Source organism: Oryctolagus cuniculus, chromosome 17, assembly GCF_964237555.1.
Source record: "Oryctolagus cuniculus chromosome 17, mOryCun1.1, whole genome shotgun sequence".
Classification (NCBI taxonomy): domain Eukaryota; kingdom Metazoa; phylum Chordata; class Mammalia; order Lagomorpha; family Leporidae; genus Oryctolagus; species Oryctolagus cuniculus.
Window position 1 is genome coordinate 61,560,887 of NC_091448.1, and position 19,629 is coordinate 61,580,515.

At 50.7% G+C, this 19,629-nt stretch overlaps 1 non-coding gene and 1 pseudogene across 1 annotated transcript; both read left to right on the forward strand.

The window, feature by feature from the left end:
* Positions 1-12,256: 12,256 nt before the first annotated feature.
* LOC100339278 (replication protein A 32 kDa subunit pseudogene) lies at positions 12,257-13,140 on the forward strand (annotated as a pseudogene).
* A 4,045-nt stretch (positions 13,141-17,185) lies between these two features.
* TRNAW-CCA (transfer RNA tryptophan (anticodon CCA)) lies at positions 17,186-17,257 on the forward strand. Its single transcript has one exon. It is a non-coding gene; the product is annotated as a tRNA-Trp (tRNA).
* The last annotated feature ends 2,372 nt before the right edge of the window (positions 17,258-19,629 follow it).

The window sequence follows — 19,629 nt, forward strand, 5'->3', positions numbered from 1 at the left end:
GGCGCTCTGAGGCTGCGGGAGGCAGGTGGGAGGTGGGCGTGTGTTGAGAACCGTTCCCATGAGCTCTGGAGTGTTGGGGTGTCCCACGCTCCGCAGCCCTGGGACAACGTAGGATGCAGGAGGAGACTGCAGAGCCGGGAATCTCTTGGCAGGGCCTCATGTGGACAGCTCATCTCTGCTCCCCTGCCTGGGGCTTCACTTCCAGACAGTTCAAAGAACGGGGGGTGGGGTGGGGGTGGGGTGGCCTGCAGGGAGACCTGTCTGCAGCCTTCCAGAAAACAGTCTGTTGGTGGGAGACTGAGTTAGGGTACGGGTCGGAGGGGGCTGGTAATTAAGTGACAATGACACATCTTTCCCATCAAGACGCATTTCTTCATGCAAGAAGAGCTTAATCTCCAAACTGCGCCTCCAGTGCCAAGGTGCCTCGGGCCCAGCGCCATGCCCTGAGCAGGAGGGACTGGCCAGGAGTGGCTGTGAGAGCGGAATGGAGGCTGGGCTGCTTCACACAGCTTCCAGGGTGGCCTGGGGCTTTTGCGGAAGCCCTGGAGCGGCTGCAGATCGTGCAGCCTGGCAGTCCATGGAGAAAGAGGCTATTCTTTTGATCTGATTGCAAAAATCTCCAACAGGGGCTGGCATTGTGGCGCAGTGGGTTGTGATTGTCAGCAACCCCTACCAGAGCACTAGTTTGAGTCCCGGCTGCTCTGCTCCTGATCCAGCTCCCTGCTGATGACCTTGGGAAGGCAGCAGAGGATGGCCTAAGTACCCGGGCCCTGCTGGGCAGAAGACCCAGCTGGAGTTCATCCCGGTAAGACCCAGCTGGAGTTCATCCCGGTCCAGACCTGGTTGTTGTTGTCATTTGAGAATTGAACCAGCTGATGGAAGATCCCTCTCTGTCACTCTGCCTTTCTTTTTTTTTTCTTTTTTTTTCTTTTTGACAGGCAGAGTGGATAGAGAGAGAGAGAGACAGAGAGAAAGGTCTTCCTTTGCCGTTGGTTCACCCTCCAATGGCCGCCACGGCTGGCGCGCTGCGGCTGGCGCACCGCGCTGATCCGATGGCAGGAGCCAGGTGCTTATCCTGGTCTCCCATGGGGTGCAGGGCCCAAGTACTTGGGCCATCCTCCACTGCCTTCCCGGGCCACAGCAGAGAGCTGGCCTGGAAGAGGGGCAACTGGGACAGAATCCAGCGCCCCGACCGGGACTAGAACCCGGTGTGCCAGCGCCGCAAGGCGGAGGATTAGCCTAGTGAGCCGCGGCGCCGGCTCACTCTGCCTTTCAAATAAATTATTAATTAAAAAAAAAATCTCTGGCCAGCGCCACGGCTCAATAGGCTAATCCTCCACCTAGCGGCACTGGCACACCGAGTTCTAGTCCCGGTCGGGGCGCTGGATTCTGTCCCGGTTGCTCCTCTTACAGGACAGCTCTCTGCTGTGGCCCGGGAGTGCAGTGGAGGATGGCCCAAATGCTTGGGCCCTGCACCCCATGGGAAACCAGGAGAAGTACCTGGCTCCTGCCATCGGATCAGCGCAGTGCGCCGGCCACAGTGCGCCAGCCGTGGCGGCCATTGGAGGGTGAACCAACGGCAAAGGAAGACCTTTCTCTCTGTCTCTCTCTCCCACTGTCCACTCTGCCTGTCAAAAAAAAAAAAAAAAATCTCAGCGATCCATGGAAACTGGCAGGGTAGGGTGCCCCAAATTCGCCCCACCAAAGAAATATGTGAACCCAGGAGGTCTGAGCCAGGCTGTCACCTTCCAAGGGGCAGCTTACAGATAAGGAACCTGTGGCCCTGAGACTAAAGCATAGTCCAAAAGTCAAACTACAGCTCCGGGTTTGGCCATAGAGACAAGAGCGTGGCTGCGAGTGCCACCACCTGCCACGGACCTACAGTAGTGGTTGTGGTCTCGTACGAGAAGAGCGAGGGGCTCTATTCAGCGGCTGCCTTGCTGTGCTCACCTAGGCGATGCCGGAAGTTGCAGGCCTTCCTGCCTGAGGCTCTGCGCCACTGGATTCAAAGTCTGGGTTACCCACTTCAGGGATCGGAAAATAAGAAACAGGACCCCCACTGGCACTCCCCCCTAGCTAGAGCTCCCTCTGATGGCTAGCTAGCTCCATGATAGTCACCTCTCCTGTCGTAAGACGTGGCTTTGCCGTGAGTGTCTAGGGTCCTCCATTGCTGTCTGGGCCCCTCCCCTCCCTCGGCAGACATATGTGTCATGGAATGTAGCTCTTACCCATTAATGTGAGTGTGAGACATATGGTGGGACCTTTAAGAGGTGGGACCCCATGGAAGGTCTTACATCACTGCGTGCAGTGTCCTTAGGAGGGACTGATGGAGTTCTTGTGGACCCCTGGTTAGTTCTCACAAGAGGGTTGTTACAAAGACAAATACCAGCCCCTCCCTGCTCTCTGGCTTCCTGTCTTCCCATGGGATCTCTCTTTCTCACACACACACACACACACATTCCCACCATTGCAACGGCAACCGTCAGGAAGACTTCACGGAGCCAAGATGTTGCAAGTACCATGACCTCAAATCTCCAGAGCTGTGAGGTAAATGAATCTCTTTTCTTTCTGGTTCACTTTCCCAAATTTCTGTAATGGCAGGAGCTGGGCTGAGGCCAAAGCTGGGAGCTTGGAACTCAGTCCCGGTTTCCCACCTGGGTGGCAGGAGCACATTGTTTCGGCCATCGCTGCTTCCTCCCAGGGTCTGCATTAGCAGGAATCTGGAGCCGGAGCTGGAGCCAAGATAGCAAACCCAGACACCCGGCTGCGGGAGCCTTACCATCTTAACTGGCCTCTTTGTTTTTTAAACAAAAGTTTTTTTTAATACTAATGGAAAATGGACTACATTCACATCAACAGTGTGTGAGGGTATCATTTCTCAATACTTGGAAATATTTTCTCCTGTTTTGTAGGTTATCTTTATTGGTAGTGGTCTTTGAAGTACAAGTCTTTAATTTTTTTTATTTATTTATTTTGACAGGCAGAGTGGACAGTGAGAGAGAGAGACAGAGAGAAAGGTCTTCCTTTGCCGTTGGTTCACCCTCCAATGGCCGGCGCGGCCGGCGCGCTGCGGCCGGCGCACCGTGCTGATCCGATGGCAGGAGCCAGGAGCCAGGTGCTTTTCCTGGTCTCCCATGGGGTGCAGGGCCCAAACACCTGGGCCATCCTCCACTGCACTCCCTGGCCACAGCAGAGAGCTGGCCTGGATGAGGGGCAACCGGGACAGAATCCGGCGCCCCGACCGGGACTAGAACCCGGTGTGCCGGCGCCGCTAGGCGGAGGATTAGCCTAGTGAGCCGCGGCGCCGGCCCACAAGTCTTTAATTTTAATGAAGTCTTCATTTATTTCTTTTGTTGCTTGTGTTTTTGGTGTCATATATAAGAACTCACTGAGAGATATAAGGTCTCTTGCAAAAGAGTTATAGATTTCCCTCATACTTTGGTTTTTAATCTATTTTAATTGATTTTTTAAAAAAGACTTATTTAGGGCCGGAGCTGTGGTGTGGTGTGCCGGCCTGCAGCACAAAGAACCGGGTTTCCTGAAACAGAGAGTGGGAATGCAGGGACAAGGACGCAAAAAATGGAGCCAAGACAAGTCCTGATCAAGGCTCGTTTATTCAACAAATCCAGTAGTATTTAAACATGACCAGTTGTTTACAAGAAGGAGCACAAAAGATTTACATATCAAAAAGGCTTTTAAGGTTACAAAGAGTTCCCAATAAGGTTCTTAATTATTGATTACAAGGGTATAATAAAACACACAGGTGATAAATGCAGGTTTCAGGTGTGACTGATTATCTATATCATCCCTTGTGACAGGTTTAGCAGTGAGATAAGGTTCTTCCTGCCTCTTCCCAGGAATCTCCTTAGTCTAATTGTCTGTGCCGGGAAGTCTCCATCCATGTGTTTAAGTGTAAACAAAGGGAGCGACTACCTGTGGCTGCCCACAGTGTGGCAGGGTAAGCCTCTGCCTGCGGCTGAACAAAGTGTTGGGCCATGTTCTAGGTGGGACGGGATTTCATCATGGTACTCAGAATGGCTGCAACTTAAAACCCGTGAAATGTTTACGTCTGGCATTTTAAATGGAATATTTTCAGATCATGGTTGACCACAGGTGACTGAAACCATGAAAAAGCACACCGTGGATAAGGGGGATGTACTGTGTCTGGAGTTCATTCGGCTTCTTGGATGTGTGATCCAAGTCCTTCGTCAAATTCGGGACGTTCGGGTCATTGTTTCTTCAAACGTTCTTCCTGCATTTTCCCTTCCTTCTTCTTCTGTGTTGGCACTTTGGTGTCTCATGGTTCTCTTCGGCTCTTCATTTTTTCTTAATTTTCTCCTCCAGTTCTTCATACTGGATAGCCAATCTAAATCAACTTATCTTCAAGGTCACTAATTTTTGTGACCACTCAAAGAACGCTTACAGTGATTTTTCATTTCTTTTTTTTTTTAAAGATTTATTTATTTTTTATGTATTGAAAGGCAGAGTTAACAGAGAGAGGAGGAGACAGAAAGAAAGAGAAAGACAGATTTTCCATCTGCTGGTTCACTCCCCAAATGGCCACCATGGCTGGGTCTCCCATGTGGGTACAGGGGCCCAAGGACTTGGGTCATCTTTCACTGCTTTCCCAACCACATTAGCAGGGAGCTGGATCAGCCAGGGCAGTGGGGCAGCCAGGTCTTGAACCAGCGTCCATATGGGATGTCAGCATCACAGGCAGAGGCTTAACCCACTACGCCACAGCGCCAGCCCCACGAATTTTCATTCCTCTTTGGTTTCTTTTTATAATGTCTGTCTCATTACTTATAGTATCTATTTGGTGCTGTTCCTTTCACGTCTTTTACCTTTTGCTCATGGTTTCTTTGCACATGGTTTCTTTGTGCATATGTAAGAGCTGACTTAGAGCCTTTATTTATTTATTTTTATTTATTTATTTATTTATTTATTGACAGGCAGAGTGGACAGTGAGAGAGAGAGACAGAGAGAAAGGTCTTCCTTTGCCGTTGGTTCACCCTCCAATGGCCGCCGCGGCCAGCGCACTGCGCTGATCCGATGGCAGGAGCCAGGTGCTTTTCCTGGTCTCCCATGGGGTGCAGGGCCCAAGCACCTGGGCCATCCTCCACTGCACTCCCTGGCCACAGCAGAGAGCTGGCCTGGAAGAGGGGCAACTGGGACAGAATCTGGCGCCCCAACCGGGACTAGAACCCGGTGTGCCGGCGCCGCAAGGCGGAAGATTAGCCTAGTGAGCCGCGGCGCCGGCCAGAGCCTTTGTTTATTAAATGAATGCCTGGAATCCCCAAGGACAGTTTCTGGTAAGTTTTTCTTCTGAATTGGCTTTTCTCTTGGTTGCAACTCTGAAAGAGATGCTCCCCCCTCCCCAGGGCTTGTTGTGGCTGCTTGTCATGGGTGGTTGTTGTTTAAGTTGTTTATTGGTTTTCCTAAACTACTGTTGGAAAGTCTTTGTTTTTGGTCATGTGGCCATTGAGGTCTGTGTTCCACTAGATCAACAGATTTATTTATTTTTTTGGTATAGGATTTCCTTAAATGCTTGGAAGCAAAGGAACAAGGAAAAGAAAATAACATTCTCTAAGTCTTTTCTGGTTCTGGGTTGGGCATGTGTTTCACAGCGTGGTGAGGTCATGCGCGGTTCTGCCTTAGCCTTTGGCTGCTGCTTGCGTGGAACCTGATGGCCAGCCAGTGGTAAAAGCTTAGGGTCTTCTGGGGCTTTGGCTGAGCAGGCCTCCAACTCTGGGCATGTGTACATGGGTGGCCTTAATCCAATGACTGGAGTCCTTGTGAGGAAACGACACAGACACACACAGAGACGACCCTGTAGACGCAAAGGAAGACAGCCATCTGCAAGCCAGGGAGAGAGGCCTTACAGGAAGCCAAGCCTGCTGACCCCTTGACCTTGGACTTCTAGTCTCGAGAACTGTGGGGAAATAAATCTGTGATTTAGGCCTCCCAGCTGTGGTACTTCGTTATGGAAGCCCTAGTAAACTCATCTGCAATGTTTTTAATGGTCACCCTTCTGACACAGCTTTTAGTGTGGGATTAATAAACCAAATAAAATGCTAATAAAATGCTGAAAATTAAAACATGGTAAAAATTCGGCAGACAAATATAAACTCATGTCACATGAATGCTCTCAGTTCACAAGTCCAGCATTGTCCTTTCACCCACAGAGTCCATTGCTGGAAAACCAGATTGTATCAGCACTGGCGGCAGGAAATGTAGACTAGAATAGGGAATAGAGGGCCAGCATCCTGCTGTAGTGGGTAAAGCTGCCGCCTACAATGCCAGCATCTCATATGGACGCTAGTTCAAGTCCCAGCTGCTCCACTTCTGATCCAGCTCCCTGCTAATGTGCCTGGGAAAAGCAATGGGAGATGGCCCAAGTCCTTGGGCCCCTGTTACCTACGTGGGAGATTTCACTCTCTCTCTCTCTCTCTCTAACTCTTTCAAATAAATAATCTTTTTTAAAAATAGGGAAGTGAGGTGTTTTTATTACCTAGTCCCCCCCTCCCCACACACATACCTGCTCTCAATGAAAAAAATGAGACACAAATAGGAAAGAATTCTGTTTAAATATAAGCATAATTATTTAAGTAGCTGAAAATCAATTACAAATCAAAGCCTTTAAATACAGAATAAGAAATACAACTTCTAAGACATTACTAAAAATGCAAGAAGACTCACCTCCATACAAAAATAAAACGGAGCAGAGGCTGGCATTGTGGCCTAGAGGGTAAAGCTGCAGCCTGCAATGCCAGCATCCCCTATGGGTGCCAGTTCGAGTCCCGGCCACTCCACTTTCAGTCGAGGTCTCTGCTAATGGTGTGGAAAACACAGTGGAAGATGGTCCAAATGCCTGGGGCCCTGCCACCCACATGAGACCCAGATAAAGTTCCTGGCTGCTGCTGCCATGGGTGAGTGAACCAGCAGATGGACATGTCCCCCCACCCCTCGCCCCAGCCCTGTAACTCTTTCAAAAATAAATAAATAAATAAATATTTTTAAAAATGAATGGCATAGACCTTGAGAATGTAAACAGGTGTTCTAACTCATTGTGCTAGGCTGAAACATGGCCCCAAAAACATCCACATGTGATTCCCAGAATTAGCTTGCATGGAAAATGCAGAATTCTGTAGATGGGGTTAAGTTAAGGATCTTGACAATGGGTGATTATTCCGGGTCATTCAGGTGGGCAAGCTCAGCATTAGGTAGGACCACAGAGGGAAGAGGATGGAGTGATGTGACAAAGAGGCCGCAAACCAGGGAGAGGAGTGGCCTACGGTGCCTGAAAAAGGCAGACAAATCCTCCAGAAGGAACACAGCCCCGTGCACCTTGATTTTAGATTTCAGGCCCCCACAAAAATGTAAACTTCTGATAATGCATCATAGTAGCAATAAGAAAACAAATCTCTCATCAAATACTTAAGGATAGCCACAGGTTTCCTAAGAAGACTTAAATAGAAAATAGACATTGTGGTTCAGGGGCTGTTAAACAGGGCTTTTTACTTGGAGACCTTTTAAAACAACACAGATGCTTGGAAATACTGCCTAAGCGAGTCTGGACTGCACTGATGATTTTTTTTTCTTAATGTTTCCCAGAGAATTTTGGCTTGAAGGAGGGAGCATACATTTGGCATTTCTATTGCTTTTTTGTTCCCCCAAAACCCATTGAAAGCAACCAGTGAACTCAGAAACAAATGCAGGTCCACAAAATGGCAGTAAAGCTTGCACAAAGATGAGGGGAAGCTGGGGGAAGACGCAGGCGACAGCGCTCAGGAAAACCTTTAAATGTACTTTTCCATCAGGACGAGGGCCACTTCCTGAGAGGCACGACGAAAATTCCTGTCTTAAAAAAGTGACCACTGGGTGTGGGCATTTAGCCATGGGACTAAGACGCCTGACTCCAGCTGCCTGCTCTTGTGCACCGTAGGAGGCAACAGGGATGGCTTAAATAGCTGGGTGCTACCATCCACAGGGGAGACTTGCATTGTGTTCCCAGGCCCTAGCTTTGCAAACACCCCACTCCACCCCCAGGCTATTGCAAGCATCAGAGTGAGTGCGTTAGTGAATGAGAGCTCCATCTCTCTACCTCTTCAACAAAAAAGAGAGGTAAGAAAAGCCTTAAGTTACACAGGCTGGAGAGTGAGTGTCTGGATTTTGCCTCTGGCAGAGAAAAAAAGGATACAGGTGAATCCCATTATCAATCCATAGAGAAACAGACCTAGGAACTGTTGGATGCAGGAAGAAACAGAAACCGTTCATCACCATTGACTGGGTAAGAAGCAAATGCCACATGCACACACACACACATACACACACGCACAAGTAGGAAGGCTCTGGAACCAGTGCTCAGGGAGCTGTCTAGAGAACAAAGGTATATATCTCCGGCAGTGTTACTGGACTGCACCAAGATGCAGTCACACCCTATGACCCAGCAATTCTACTTCTAGCGCCCTCACTGGCCTGGGAAATCCCGACCAACCAGCTTAGAGAAGTATTGCATTACGCAAAAGCCAAGTGCTCATTAAAAGTAAATCTTTTTTTTTTTTTTTTTGACAGGCAGAGTGGACAGTGAGAGAGAGAGATGAGAAAGGTCTTCCTTTTGCCGTTGGTTCACCCTCCAATGGCTGCCACGGCCGGCGCGCTGTGGCTGGCGCACTGCGTTGATCCGAAGGCAGGAGCCAGGTACTTCTCCTGGTCTCCCATGGGGTACAGGGCCCAAGCACTTGGGCCATCCTCCACTGCACTCCTGGGCCACAGCAGAGAGCTGGCCTGGAAGAGGGGCAACTGGGACAGAATCCGGCGCCCCGACCGGGACTAGAACCCGGTGTGCCGGCGCCGCAAGGCGGAGGATTAGCCTAGTGAGCCACGGTGCCGGCCGTAAATAAATAAATCTTTAAAAATTCTCTCAAAAATAACGTTTATCTTGCCTGCACCCTGTCTGGCCCTGAAGCCTCCCTGTATGTGTAACCCCTCCTCACCAAGCCACACTCACCACCAGCTGCATCATGGGAGCCCTGGGGAGCACGGCCTTTGCATGTAGTCAAGTGCGGAGTTCCACAGCTCCAGACTGAAAAACACCTCTAAGGACAAGTTCAGCTACAACTGTCACTTGGGGGCAAAGAGAATGAGGAAAGGGCACATTTGTATTGTCACAGAGGGACAATCAGGGACTGGAAAACTGACCTTGCCGGCTGCCCTCACAGCGGTTAACCCACAACTGACTGGAACTTTCTGCTTGCAGTCTTGCATATCTCCAGACTGCCCTCGCTACTCTCTGGACCGCTGACCATTCGTGGCAGTCTTCTCACCAGGCTGTTCAAAGACACCCATCTAAGCCAGAGTTATGTCAGTTTAACTCAGCCGTGTCCTCAGGAAAACCACAGGAGCTTTAAAGGGCAGAGAGGAATGTGGAGCAATTGTATTGACTTTGTAGTCCTTTTGGGTTTCCCACTTTAAGAGGGTTTCTTTCCTAATCAAGGTATTTGAGGCCCAACACAATGAAAACCTGGCATCAGACAAATCATCATGCAAATAAAAATGCCCAAAGGTTACAAATTTCCCAAATTTGCATTATTTTTTAAAATTTGAGACAAATAAGAGCCCCCATCTGTTGCTTCACTCCCTAAATGGGGGGATCCAAGTTTCCCATGTGTGTGGCAGGAATCCAATCCCTTGGGTCAACACTGCTGCCTCCCAGGGTCTACATTAGCAGGAAGCTGGAGCCTGGTTCTCAACACCAGGCACTTTGGGGCCCGCGCTGTGAAGTAGCAGGTAAAGCCGCCACCTGCAGTGCTGGCATCCCATATGAGCGCTGGTTCAAGTCCTGGCTGCTCCACTTCCTATCCCGCTCTCTGCTATGGCCTGGGAAAGCAGTAGAAGATGGTCCAAGTCCTCGGGCCCCTGCACCCACGTGGGAAACCCAGAAGAAGCTCCTGGCTCCTGGCTTTGGATCAGCACAGCTCCGGCCATTGCAGCCATCTGGGGAGTGAACCAGCGGATGGAAGACCTATCCCTTTCTCTGTGTGTGTCTCTCTGCCTCTCCTTCTCTCTGTGTAACTCTTTCAAATAAATAAATGAAAACAAAAACAAAAAACTGGGCACTCTGATATGAGCTATGGGCTTCTTAACCAAGAGGCCAAATGCTCACCCCCATGATATTTTTTTCTCTTTTGTAGCCGTCAGATTGTACCTTTATCTCCTTGTTATGACCTTCTATGTACGGTTTTTGTTGTTTTTTATCTTTGTGGTTTTTTTGTCAGTCAGGGGACCGCATCTCGGTGGAGACCTGGCCCCTGCCTGCCTCCCTGTTTTCTGGTGGAAGTGTAGAATGTCCCACCACGATCAAGGACATTCCTGCTTCTGAACAGTGGGACTTAGCAGAAGGCTTTCTTTCACAACATGAAACAGGAATTCCATTCCTCTCCTCTGCGCTAGATTTCTGTTCGAAGGCAGGTTAAGCGGGGAGACGAGAAAGCTGATCCAGAGACTGCTACCCGCAATCTCAAGTCTTCTACTGATTTGACTCACTCATACTTGAGATTCCGGCTTGAAGTAGACCACCAAGGATGAGGAGAAAAGGGAAAAAAATCTGCAAATGGAGTGCATGCTGCATGCTGCGGCAGACCCCGGATGTGCCCTCGGAGCCTCCTCCAGCGACCACAGGCAAGGCAAATGGTAGACAACCTCCAGCTGTCTGCCTTCACACCCCTCAGCTTTCACGCCAAGGTCATCTTCCTCCAGGAGTGACCCTGACCTGGGACTGATCAAACTCAAGGGACAGAACAAGCCCCTTCTGTGAGACTGGGGATTTCTCCCATGGATCTTTGCGCTGGCTGGCAGAGACCACCAGCTGTGCACCACAGCTTCTCCTGCCTGCTCAGCTGCTTCCTGTCACTCCCACATGTGATCCTCCCGCGCTCCACTCAACGTCCGGCAGATGCTTCCGGAAAACCCAGCCTGCAACAGTTAAAGCCGCTCCTCAAATCTTTGTTTTGGCGGCACTGCAGGCGGCAGCCTGCCTTCTCTCCCTCGGGGCTCTGATTGGAATCTGTTGGATGCGGAAGGTGTAGATCTGAATGACAGAGGGCATTTTCCACGGATGGGCTGTGGAGAGCTGGACATTAGCAGCCATGTAGGAAACAGGAGCCAAGGAAAGACTTTTTCTTGGGCCACTGAAGACAGCAATTGCCAGGGTGTGCGATGAGGCGAAACCGTGCACAGGCTCTTGTGTTCCTCCATAAGGGGGCAGCCCCACTCATAATGTGCCCCCAGCATAATACCTGCATCCTCCCTCCTCCGGCATAGCCCTCACTCTCTGGGGCCAGGGCTCACCAAGATCTGCTTCCCTGCCTTACTCCCTAGGGAAGCTAGAGTGGACATGTGCATTGCAGTAGTCAAGATGGCTCCAATGTTTCATTGTTACAAGAAACAATTTTGATGAAGAGTTTTGCATTCATCTTTAACTGTTTCCTTTGTACATATTCTCTAGAAGAGGCAATGCTTGGACAGAGGCACTTTAAAACGTTTTGTTAGGGCCCGGCCTGCAGTGCTGGCATCCAATATGGGCGCCGGTTTGAATCCCGGCTGCTCCACTTCCCATCCAGCTCTGGCCTGGGAAAGCGGTAGAAGATGGCCCAAGTCCTTGGGCCCCTGCACCTGCGTGGGAGACCTGGAAGAAGCTCCTGGCTCCTGGCTTCAGACTGCACAGCTCCAGCCATTGTGGCCATCTGGGGAGTGAACCAGCTGATGGAAGACCTCTCTCTCTCTGCCTCTCCTTCTATAGTTGTTAATTGGACGTTGGCTGTTCTTAATCTTGAAATTTCTGTATTCTAAAGAATTAAAAAAATAAGGTTGAGGGGCCAATATTGTGGGGCAGCAAGTTATGCTGCTGCCATCTGGGGAGTGAACCAGAGGATGGAAGATTCTCTGTCTCTCTCTCTGTTGCTCTGCCTTTCCAAGTTTGCAGTTTACATATACAAGTTTTAAAATAAGGAGTTCTTTCCAGTTTCTGGGTACAGTGAGTAGCAGGGCCGGTAGGAGATACCCTCCCAGTGCGGAATTCAAGAGGCCTCCAAATCAGTGAAGATAAAGGAAAAATGGAGCAATTTAAAAATGAGTGCTGACATACCTGATGATGAAAGCATTGTATCAGAATTTTAAACAAATGGTTCTGAGGTGTGTCCTGGGATCTCACCAGCCCAGAGCCTTCCGAGAGTTCCCCAAGGGAATAGTGACCAAGATGTGGAATCCTGGACTTGAGAATTTTAAGTCAAGCTCCCGCTAGGGGGAGTCAGGCGCTCCTCCATGCAGTCCCTGGGCAGCTTCCGGTTGCCCACACCTTCTCCGGCGGAAAAGAAATTGAGCCTGAGCCGGGCACACTGCACCCTGTACTATAGCTCAGCCGCTTTCTGCCACTCTAGTTGATGAGGTGTTCAAAGTCGGGAATGTTGAGATCTCCCAGGTCCCCATCGTGGGGCTCATCAGTCAGGCAGAGAATGTTCTAGTCAACATTGTTTACGAAACAGAAGACATGTCAGCTGCACCCTTGGCTGTTCCCCAGGGGGTTGACACAGATGATGCCAGCAGTGAAAACACTGTGGTTCCTCCAGAAACACGTGGGAGTGGCTGGCCCCGCCCCCAGAGCTTTTCGGAACAAAGAACCTGGCAGCCTTTAGAGCCACGCCCCGCGGGACACCAGTGAGTTCACTGCTCGCTTTCTGGATGTGGTCGATGCAAGCCCAGCAGCCCTCAAGCGGGAGGGCGCGTTTCAGCAATCCAGGACCGAGTCAGGCGGGCAACTTCGGCGGGGACAGCTTCATGCCAGCAAATGACCTCCCTGTGGCCCCCCTCCTCCTGCCAAATGGGATTAAGACCTGCAGGATTAAACTTCCAGCTGCAGCACGTGACTGTGGCCTCAAGCAGGCAAGCCGTGGCTTTTTCTTAGCAACCAGCGGCCCATCTAGTCCACTGCGGGTGAGGAGCGCTTTCAATCCACAGATGCAGACGAGCTGGGTCTGATTGGGAAACAGAGATGCTTTCCAGCTGGGTCCATTTTTACTGTGCTGTTGTCTTCGGCTGTGCACGTGTGTTTGGTCAGGTGACTTCTAGCAAGTAGGTTTCTTCTATAAAAAGTCTCAGGCGACATCCTTTTGCAACTTACTGCTTTTTTAAAAAAATTATTTATTTTTTGATGCTCAAAGGGAGACGCGCAATTGACAGGGATATAAATCAGGACGGAATTTCTTGAAGAATTACAGATAAGCTCGTTACAGCATCAGCATAGGTAGCATTAGAAGAGTGTCGCTTCAGCGATGCGCAGGACTTTCTGTTCCTGATGTGTTTCCTGCTGCGAGACAGACGAGCAGGGCTAGGGCCCGACCCCAGCACCTGCCGAGAACCCCGCCGACCTCTGGCAGGTTTGGTTCCCCCTGGGTTGTGCGCGTTCCCTTCAGGATCGCACTTCCCTTTACCTCCTTTGCCTGCTGCCCAAAGTGGGCTCATGTGAACATGAGATGCCGGAGTGGTAACCTCAAGGGGTACAGAGAGGAAGCAAGGTTACTGCGCTTTGTACAAAACAGGTACATCCGTATGCTTAATAAAAGTTCTACTACTGCAGGACGTTAAGAGAGAGACACAGACAGACAGACAGACAGGATTTGACTTAAGTGCCACACAGCTGCACCCCTGCCTCCCTCCTTGCCCTGGTAAGCAGGATTCTAGCTGTTAAATGGACTCTTAGCCACATCAGCCCAACACACTTGCTCTAATCCTTTGATTTAAACAAAAAGAGTTATGTATTTGAAAGGCAGAGAGAGAGAGGGAGAGACATCTGCTGGTTTACTCCACAAAAGGCTGCAATACCCAGGCCTGGGCCAGGCCAAAGCCAGGAGCCAGGAGCTTCATCCCGGTCTCCCACGTGTGTGGCAGGAGCCAAAGCCCTTGAGCCATCTTCTGCTGCCTCCCAGGTGCATCAGCAGGGAGCTGGAATGGAAGCAGAATAACCAGGATTCGAACCAGTACTTGATATGGGATGCTGGTGGTGAAGTGGCTTCACCCGCTGTACCACAATGCTGCCACTTAATCCTTTCATTAATGTTTTTTTTTGAGTATTTGAGTTGCAGACACACACACACACACACATACACACACATACACACACATACACACACACACACACGGGTGGGTGTGGGCAGGGGGAAGAAAGGAGAGACAAACAGAACTCTCATGCTCTGGTTCACTCCACAGATGTCTGCAATGGCCAGGGCTGGGCCAGGTCAAAGCCGGGAGTTGAGAACCTAATCCAAGTTTTGACTCAAGCCATCACCACTGCATCTCAGGGATTAACAGGAAGCTGGAATCAGGAGCCAGAGCTAGGAAGCCACCCTAGTACTCTGACGTGGGATGCAGGCATCTTGATGGTATCTTAGCCACGGGGCTACACACCTGCCCTAAGCCCTTCACTTGATAGTTTCACACTGCACTTCAGTGGTTTACCCACATCATATAACACAACAGTTTTTGGTTCTATATCCCAGGAGAAGAGGGGCCAGGACCCCAAAGCTATGTCCACAAATCCTGGCAGGGTTCCAGACTCCTGAGTGTCACTGGGATTTCCTTACCTGTGGAGCCTTCCTTCCAGAAAGTTCTGGGCCCCTGGCCCTTCCTCACAGTGGCTTCACCGCGTGGCAGTGCTGGAGGGCTTCACAAGGAAGCAAGTCTGGGAGTGACCAGGAGGATGGCCGTTCCCTGTGGCCCAGTGTACCCTGCGCCATCAGAAACAATGAGGCGGTGCCTGATTGTCCCTGGCCACTTGGCCGTGGACTCAGTCCCACATTGTGAGCTGGGCTGACCCTCCACTTCCCAAGGACCAAGACAGAGCCTTCTAACCCTGCTCTCTGACAGTCTGTGGCAGCCCCTCAACCATCACCGTTAGTCCCAAATGCCTGCTATTCTGTTTATTTATTTTTAAATTTTTTCCATTTTAGTTGAAAAGGAGAGAGAAATCTCCCATCTAGTGGTTCCCTCCCCAAATGCCTGCAACTGCTAGGGCTGTGCCAGGTGGAAGCCAGGAGCCAGGAACTCAATCTGGGTCCTTCTTGGGGCTGGCAGGGACCATGTGTTTGAGTCGTCATCTGCTGGCTCCCACACTGTACACAGGAAGGCAGCTGGATGAGATGCCAAGCAGCTAGGGCTTGAGCCAGGCACTCCAGTACAGTAACCAAGACTCTCAGACTCCACTGATGTCACCACCGTGTCACACGCCCACTTGGATGCCTGTCTCGCAAGCTTTCCTGGGAGCACCAGCCACGCACAGCGCCTCTTTTCCTTCTGCAAAGTGTGGGGTCCATCCCCGATCTTTCCTTCTCTAAAACATTATCAGGCCCCGTGAGTGCTGTATTTACTGAATTTGAATGAATCCTGCAGGCAGGGGTGGCTATTTGGCCTAGTGGTTAAGTCCTCAGTTGGGAGGCCTGCATCTCATGTGTACGAGTGCCTGGGTTCCAGTCCTGGTCCTACGGCAGCTTCCAGCTTCCTGTTAGTACACTCAGGGAGAGAGCAGGTGACGGCTCACGTAGTCGGGTTCCTGCCCCCACATGGGTAACCCAAATTGAGTTCCAGCCTTTGAGGGCATTTGGGGATGGGAGCCTGCTTACTCTGTCTCACTTCCTCCCTCTCTCTGCCTTTCAAATAAAATACATTTTAAAAACTGGTTCTTGTCCTTAAATAAGGACAGTACTTTATTATTATTTTACTTAAGAACTTATTTACTCGTGTAGTAGATTGATTTTTCTTATTTAACAGGGAGAAGGAAGTACTGTCCAAAACAGAGGGGTGGGCACCGCGGTGCAGCCACGCCTGGGACTCCCGCATCCCGTATCAGAGTGCCTGGTTCCAGTCCTGCAAGGCAGCACAGCATGACCCAACTGCTTGGGTCCCCGCCACCCATGTGGGAGACCTGGATGGAGTTCCTGGCTTCTGGCTTCAGCCTGGCCCAACCAGAGCTGTTGTGAGCATTTGGAGAGAGAACCAGCAGATGGAAGCTCTCTCTCTTGCTTTCTCTTTCAAACAAATAAACAAAAAATTACTGTACAAAACAGACATTTAAGACTCCCCCTAGTAAGACAATGAACCATTTATAATTAAGCCGGGGGAAAAATATGAACTCACACATAGGGGCAGTGCAAGTGTGGTTATGAACAAACTGTTATGTATGTATAACCCCATCTTAACAATGAAACCTAAAGTCACTGCAAATGGGGTGTTCAGTGTTCTGGGTCTGGACCCAGGTTTCAAAGATACACCTGTGTGTGAACCATCTGCCAATTACGTATCTGGACCATATATTTGGGAACGTCAAAAGTTCGTGGAAAACGGAATGAAAAGAGAAGTTTAACAAGGGAGGAGACGCGACGAAAAGGCTACGCATAGATTTCAGAACTTTATTTTTGCACCAAAATAACTTATTTTTTAATTCCAATTTTGCACGATTTTTTTTAAGTTCCTTGGGATGGACCCGGTAAAAATCGGGGAGTAAGAGCACAACACAGCAGTAGCAGGGGTTGTCTGGGGATTTTTTTTCAACTATCATTTTCTTCCATATGACGATTGATTTTCCTCAGATTTTTTATGTGTGTGTGTGTGTGTGTGTATATATATGTATATATAAACAAAATTGTTGCCCCTTCGAGCTTATGGAGTTTTTTCCTGGCAGTTTCTTCCCGCCTTTGGGGACCGGAGCGGGGCGCCCGGCCCCGCACCCCGCCTTTGAACGCCCTCGGGCACCGCCGACGCCGCGACCGCAGCCCCGCGGCCGCCGCCATGTTGCGAGGCGGCAGCGGGCCGCCCTCAGGGGCTCCGTGTGCCCTACAGCCCGGAGTCCCTTCGTTCCGGGGGTCCCCGCGTTCCGGGGGTCCTCTCGCTCTCCCGCGCCCGAGCCCACCGCCTCCCGCAAGCCGCGGAAGAAGCCGAGCCCGGCCGCGGCTGCTCCCGCCTCAGCCGCCTCCGAGGCGGCCGTTCGCGCGCGGCCGAGCCGCCGAGCCTCCGGCGCTCCGCCCGGGAACCTGCGCCATAGCTCCGGAGGGAGCGCGCGGGCCGCTCGCACCTTCCCGGCCGCGGGCGGCGGCGGCGAAGCGAGGCCTTTAACGACGCAGAGCCCTCCGCTTAGTGTGACCTCGTGGCGCAATGGTAGCGCGTCTGACTCCAGATCAGAAGGTTGCGTGTTCAAGTCACGTCGGGGTCAAAGTTGGTTTTTTTCCTTGCCCGCTCCGGAGGAATGCAATGAATAAAAATAAAGTCCGTAAGCGAGAAATTGGGGCGTTAACAACCGAGATTTGTGGCTAGAGGCAGGGAAAATAGTGCTCCTTTTTCCAGAAGAAGTTTCTTTCTGTTAACCCACAGGAGGTCCTGTTAAGCTGCAGAGTGTCCCCATCTGGCCCAGCAGGTCCCAGTGACCTCAAGGCCACGGCCTCTTCCCCTTCCAAGTCTCCTGTGTCTGCTGGGGGGGGGGTCTCCCTCTTTTTCCTCGGTCCACTTTAAGGGGCTCCTGGTCTCTCAGGGGGGTCATTTCCCTCATGCCTGGATTGCTACCCCACTCTTGGAAGGTCGGATATTCACTTCATTACTATGTGTAAGTACTTTTGGTTTTTCACTCAGTAGATGTATGTGTGGAAAACAGTTAAGTTGCATAGAAAGTTTACTCATTCCAATATGGTAATACTGCTGGAGCACCCGTATTCAAGCACAGAGATTTTTACAGACTTTTGGAATTTTGCATGCACATAATGAGCCGTCTCCGGAGTAGGACCCAAGTTGAAATGCCAAATTTATGTTTCATATGCTATACGCTGTATCCACATAGCTTGAAGGTGATTTTTTTAAAAAATATTTATTTATTTTGAAAGTCAGAGTTCTATATATATAGAGAGATCTTCCATATGCTGGTTCACTCCCTAGATGGCCACACTGCCGGTGCTGGGTCAGGCCAAAGCCAGAAGCCTGGCGCTGCATCCGGGTCTCCCACATGGGTGTCAGGGGCCCAAGCACTTGGGCCATCGTCTGCTTTGTTCCCAGGCCATCAGCAGGGAACTGGCTTGGAAGTGGAGCAGCTGGGACTTGAACCGGTGCCTATATGAAATGCCAGTGTGGCAGGTGGCAGCTCTACCTGCTCCGCCACAATGCAGCCCTGTGGTGATTTTATATGCTGTTTGTAGTTTGCATTTGAGGGAGACTCATGTGCGGTCAGGTGTGGAATTTTTCACTTTTGGTGTCATGGAGGCACATTCTCCCTTTTTCTTTCTTTCTTTTTATTTTTTAAAATTATTTATTTATTTATTTATTTTATTTCTTTGAAATGGAAAGAGACAGGCCGAGAGGGCTCTTCCATCTTCTGGCTGACTTCCAAAATGTCTACCATGACTGCGGCTGGGCCAGGTTGAAGTCGAGAGCTGGGAATTTCATCCTGGTCTCCCTGGCAGGAACCCACCACCTGCTGCCTCCTGGGGTGCACATTTAAAGGAGGGCTGGAATTTGGAGGGAGCAGGACCAGGACTGTAGTTCAGGCATTCCTATGTGGCTGACCCAAGCAGTCTTTTTTTTTTTTTTTTTTTTTAAGATGTATGCATTCATTTGAAAGGTAGCAGAGACAAATGGCCACGACAACAGCTGGGACTGGGCCATGCCGAAGCCAGGAGCCGGGAGCTTCATCTGGGTTTCCCACACGGATGGTATGAGGCCCAAGGACTTGGGCCATCTGTTGGTTTCCTAGGCAAATAAGCAGGGAGCTGGATTGGAAGCGGAGCAGCCAGGACTTGAACCAGGCTGGTGTCACAGGCAGTCAGGCAGTGTTTAACCCACTGCACCACAATGCCGGTACCCCCCCCCCCCCCCACTTATTTAGTTATTTGAAAGGCAGTGTGACAGAGACCAAGCAGCATATATATATATATATATTTTAAAGATTTATTTATTTGATAGGGCTGGAGCTGTGGCGCAGCAGGTTAAAGCCCTGGCCTGCGGTGCCGGCATCCCATATGGCCACTGGTTCGAGGCCCGGCTGCTCCACTTCCAATCCAGCTCTCTGCTGTGGCCTGGGAAAGCAGTAGAAGATGGCCCAAGTCCTTGGGCCCCTGCACCCGCGTGGGAGACCTGGATGAAGCTCCTGGCTCCTGGCTTTGGATCAGTGCAGCTCCGGCCGTTGCAGCCATCTGGGGAGTGAACCAGCAGATGGAAGATCTCTCTCTGTCTCTACCTCTCTCTGTAACTCTGTCTTTCAAATAAATAAAATAAATTTTTTTTATTTGACAGAGTTGGACAGTGAGAGAGAGAGAGACAAAGAGAAAGGTCTTTCCTCCCTTGGTTCACCCCCCAAATGGCCACTACTGCCAGAGCTACGCCGATCCGAAGCCAGGAGCCAGGAGTATCCCCCTGGTCTCCCATGTGGGTGCAGGGCCCAACCACTTGGGCCATCCTCCACTGCACTCCCGGGCCACAGCAGAGAGCTGGACTGGAAGAGGAGCAACCGGGACTAGAACCCGGCGCCCATATGGGATGCCGGCGCCGCAGGCAGAGGATCAACCAAGTGAGCCATGGCGCCGGCCCCCAATAAAATAAATC